The sequence below is a fragment of the Cyphomyrmex costatus genome, unplaced genomic scaffold (genome assembly GCF_001594065.2).
Source record: "Cyphomyrmex costatus isolate MS0001 unplaced genomic scaffold, Ccosl1.0 scaffold36, whole genome shotgun sequence".
Lineage (NCBI taxonomy): Eukaryota > Metazoa > Arthropoda > Insecta > Hymenoptera > Formicidae > Cyphomyrmex > Cyphomyrmex costatus.
This window is the reverse complement of record NW_017277774.1, coordinates 1,831,474-1,836,718: the sequence shown is the minus strand read 5'-3', so window position 1 is coordinate 1,836,718 and position 5,245 is coordinate 1,831,474. Positions and strand designations below refer to the sequence as shown.

The 5,245-nt window shown below is 32.9% G+C and overlaps 1 long non-coding RNA gene across 1 annotated transcript; it reads left to right on the top strand.

The window, feature by feature from the left end:
* Window positions 1-2,061: 2,061 nt before the first annotated feature.
* On the top strand, window positions 2,062-3,240 carry LOC108776481 (uncharacterized). Its single transcript, XR_001940786.1, has 3 exons — window positions 2,062-2,297; window positions 2,433-2,498; window positions 3,105-3,240. It is a non-coding gene; the product is annotated as an uncharacterized LOC108776481 (long non-coding RNA).
* The last annotated feature ends 2,005 nt before the right edge of the window (window positions 3,241-5,245 follow it).

Here is a 5,245-nt window from a genome sequence, read left to right as displayed (position 1 = left end):
TCGCACGGTTTCTAGCGATCGCCGCTGTATCACCAACACTCTTACATCCGGATATTTGCGAGATGCACTTATTATTGAGTGCGCGGGTAATGTGTTGCAACTAAATATATATTGCTATTGTAATAGAATAATTATTCGTCTATCCGCGCGACGTTACTCCAATATTCCTGACTCCAATTTCATCAACGATGAGTGAACCCGACAAGTTAGTCATACGATGATCTAATACAGAAACTAATGAAACTCAATTTTTAAGTTTCTATCTAGGTATATAATACACACATATATATATATATATATATATATATGTCTCCGTGAAATACCCTTAAGAATCACTTATTGATTTTTTTAAGCTACACTAAGATAAATGGTCTGGTTGAATTAAATAGCATAGATCTGGTAGAAAATGGACGAATCAGAATTCTCTGGTTAAGGATTGGTTGTTCCATTTTTCGATAAATTTTACCTGTTAGGTAAGTATCAAGATTATGACCAATCACATACGCGGATTGCCAGATTTACCTAATGGATACAATTTACCGAAAAGTGGAGCAACCGACTCTAAATATACTAGAATTCTAGTTGTGTTAACTAGAATTTTGATTGACATAATTATTCTGGTAAAATGAGAATTCTAGTAGATTTTACCAAAATAATGTATGAACTAAAATTTCAGTTATCTCAACTAGAATTCTAATAAATTTAACCCGAATTTCTAATTCATCCATTTTCAACCAGAAATTTTTTTCACTGTATATACTGCAATATATAGTGTATATGTATGTGTGTGCTTATTTTTTTAATTATGCCATTGCTGGAAATATTCATAAGTATTTTTTTAGCTTCAGGTCTCGCGCGTGAAAAATCGTTATTCATCATATAATTAATGTTAAAATCAAATAATTTACATTAATCACTATAATGTTTCTTTCCGAATACGATTCAATTTTTCGTTATATTTTTATTTTCAAAATTATTCTGTTACATATATATTTTAATAGATTTTTAATTTAAAGAGTTTAGTAAAATTGTACATCAAAAACTTACGGTCGAATTGATATATACAGTCTTTCTTCAATTTTCTTTCACGTCTTCTTTCCTAATTGATTTTATCGTCCATTAGGATTTGTATCACTAATAAGCGCTATTATTTTTGCTTCTAAATTTTTTATGAACAATATTTTGTATAAACTTTTTGAAATTGATTTTTGCGAAAGTATCAATAGATAAGCGCTGTCAATTATCAAAAAGAGATCAAATACAAAATCATTTTTAATGTTTTTATCGTCTACATATTTTATATTAAACTGTTACTGCTTTCACATCTTTACCACAATTTTAAATATTGTGGTCGATATTCCATTTGCTTCATATTCCCCACGATTACTATATGGAATAACTTTAAATCAAATAATTTATCTATCAGAGTTTCTAACTAATTAAAATGAGTGGCAACGTTAAGAGAAGTTATTGCCATAAATTCGTTTTCAATATTTTTAACGTAATACTTAAATAAAAAATGTATTCTCTTTGTCTCTTTTAATTAGATAAGTAATGTGTATCTCGTTATACAGTTTGCATTTTTGAAGCTTATTTTATCCGAAATATTTTTTATTTCCAACTGCTTGTTTACAAACTTTTCATCTTTTACTGTTTTGTTGGAAAATGTTGAAAAATCAATAAAAAGAATTCTATATTAATTGAAGAATCCATGTAATCCATATAAAATATAATTTAGCAAAGTTTATAGATACGTGTTTTTAAGGGATGTCAGACATATTAAATTTACGTCAGTCATACTTGATCGAAAAACAAATTGAAATTGCGAAAGTAAGTCTAATACAAAATTAATCTATTTAATACAGAAATGCTGCTTTGTTATAGTAATTCTGCCAGTCTGCAACGCAATCCTGCTTGAGAAAGGATCGAAAGGACCTCCTCCGGCAGCCCCTACTACCCGCTTTCCACGATGCTGCGCGAGATGAACGGAGGTCCTATTTCCGGCCGATATTTAAATCCGAGGGGGACCGAATCCGCTCGACCTTAACCGAAGCGTTCGGGTCCGGCTGTCACATTCGTGGCGTACCGAATGCTCGTCTCTCGTGGCGGCGACGGCGGCGGCATAACGCGTTAATGAAAATGGCAACGCGTCGCGACGCCATGTGGCAGCCTCGACGGGATACATACGGCCGCAAATTGCGCTGCTTTATCAATCTGAAATAACATCGGCGCGGAACAATTAGCGACGACGCGAAACTTACGGGGACTTCACCGACCAGCGGAAGGATCATGTTACGGTATGGTTGATATGTATGTCCGATTCTATAGAGAGAGAGAGAGAGAGAGAGAGAGAGAGAGAATACTGTAAACGTTATGACAGATTATACGTTACAGGATAATACTATAATATAATTTTGCATGTTTTATTATAGGTAGACGGATGTCTGAGAAAGATAGCGTGTTCAAGAGAATACAGAAAATTTATCTTGATAAGCAATGTAAGTTATTACTACTTATTATTATTTATAAAGTCTTATTATTTACCTTTATTATTTTGTCAAAGAAATTGATGAACATTATTTGTATGTTACATATTATAATATTTAGTAATATTTGTGTTGTCTCAATATATAAATGTTTTTGTGTCATGGAGTAAAACTTGAAATTTTGTAAAGTGCTTTTTAAATCACAGAGATATAATATTTGAGAGTCAACATTGTAAAATTCTTTTAAAATAGAAGTATTATGGTATAAGAAGTAAACTTTGTCTTTGTAACAGTAAAGATATCTCACGTATATCTATATATAATAAATAAAAATAGTAATGCATATATAATATAATATATAAATTGTAATTTTTGCCATATATAGTTTATATTGGTATAAGTAATTTTTATCGTTTTTCTTACTTATATAAATCTTTATAAGTATGTGAGAGAGAGAGAGAGGTATTTTATAAATGCTTGGTGAACTGTCAAAAATAAGCAAATATCTGTATTAGAACAACATAATATTGTTCACAAATTAAAGATGCTTTTAATACTACTTTTTTAATACTACTTTCATAAGGAAATGTAAAAATTATTATTGTGTTATCTTTACAGATATATTTTCAAGCAGAGGATAGCGAAGGCATTAATTCACAAAGCAAATGACATTGCACATGCAGCAATTTAGAAATACACAAGAACCTTCAAAATATATTACAGTCCAATGAAAAAGATTTCTAAAAAAAAAAGAAACAGTGCATTTATTCTGTTAAGTCTGCTGCAAAGCTGTGTTAATAAAAGAACATTGTGATAAAGAAATATATTTTTTAGGAGATATGAGTATTTTGTTTTTATGTTATATCTATTATGCCTAGCTAAACATTACATAAATTCCGCCTAGGTTAAAATATATTATTTAATATATGTTTTATGAGGTATACATATATATGAACTTTAAAGTTCATATTTGTCTAAGTTTAATATATGTATACAGATTTGTCTTAAAGGCAATAAAAAACATTTGAAATTTCTAAAAATATTTGTATTATTTTAAGATAATTCTATAATATATAAATATTTGTATATAGAATACAAGAATAAAACAGATAATATATGTATACTTAATATTTCAACCTTTGGTTAAATTACATTTTTAAATGGTACTGGCTGGCTTATAAGTAATGTAGTCCTAATTATGTTTACAATTGCAACATCCTACTTTTCAATCTATCACGCGAATCACAATAAATAAATAGTGTAGCATGCAATATATCTCAGATATGACAGTAAAGTTCCTGCTTATCCCATTGTGATTAAGTCTACACTTAATCAACGTCGAAACTAAACGTTAAATCTAGATCTAAAGTTTGCGAAATTTACATTAAGGCACTCGGCTCTTTACTATGGTCATATTGGATTATGATCTTTTATGATAGTTAATCAAGGTTTACAGCCATCTCTATATTATTAGTCCACGTTTCATAAATCTATCCCGTCGAATACGAGTTGTGTGACACGCGAAAAAAAACTAATTTATTTCTATGCGTGCGGCACAGGAAAAATATTCATATGGTTATTTTGCCTCTCTGACATCATGATATAATATGATTACAGTAGGGGATCAAGAGCCCCTAAATGTAATTTTTCATGCTAAATAAAAAAAAAAAAGGAATTAAATATCGAATTTTATCAAACGTATTTCGATTTTAGCTCTATTTGTTGCATTACTCTTAAATTAATAACAAAATCGATATCGCTCGTTAATGATGAAACGGTTTGACGGATAAGGGGTCACCGTGAATTTACAGTCGGCCCTGCTTTTAGATCTGTCGATTGATCGGATACCTGTTTGTTCTATTATTCGTTTTTAACCTAGCTTTGCAAATACTATTTTAGCACTCGCTCTCCTATTTTGCGTCGCCAGGCGAATAATTATGCGGCCCGTTGCTACGATTAATATTACAGCTTTTTTTATTATTATGGCGCTGCGGTCGCGCGAACGTAACGCCAGTCAACGTCGAACAAAGTCGGGAATTTATCGCGGACGGCTCTCTCGGTTAATATACATAACGCCAGCTAATATTCGTCGTGCATTTGTATTTTTGTATAAATTTTACATCCGACGGTGGCCGAACGCGGCCGAAAATATCCGAGATTTTTAGTCTGTTGCGTCCATCGCGCGTCGAACGCTCTTCCCTTCTCATCGTATCATCCCCCTGTCCCTTCGCTCCCGCAAGTACATTCTCTATCTCTCCGCTCGACCCCTCTCTCTCCCTCCGTTTCTCTCGTCCCGTCGTATCATCTTCCTCGCCATCTCGCCGTAACTTCGAGTGACGTCGGGAGCGTTCGTGCGACATCGGCTCTGACTTTTGTTGCGCGCTTTGTAGAACGTATAAACGGATGAGGCTTTTTCCGGGACCGGCAACGCGTGCTACCTCGTGCCTCTCGCGCAGGATGCGCGAATGGGGAGTAGAGCTATCCGGAACAACAAGAGCGCGCTCTCAAGTGCGCTCTAGTCCGCTGATGATTCGGGTTCTCTGTCGGTCGTCAAGCAAGCGATCAATTGCGATTCGAATATAATTTCGATCAATAATGTACCGCGGTATCGATTCGGGGGGTAGCACAATAATACGATCAATTTGATACGCAGCGAGAGAACTGCGCCGCGTGAGAATTTCTCGTTATAAGGTCGAAAGGTTTATACATACATATATATATATATATATATATATATATATATATTATATATATGTATA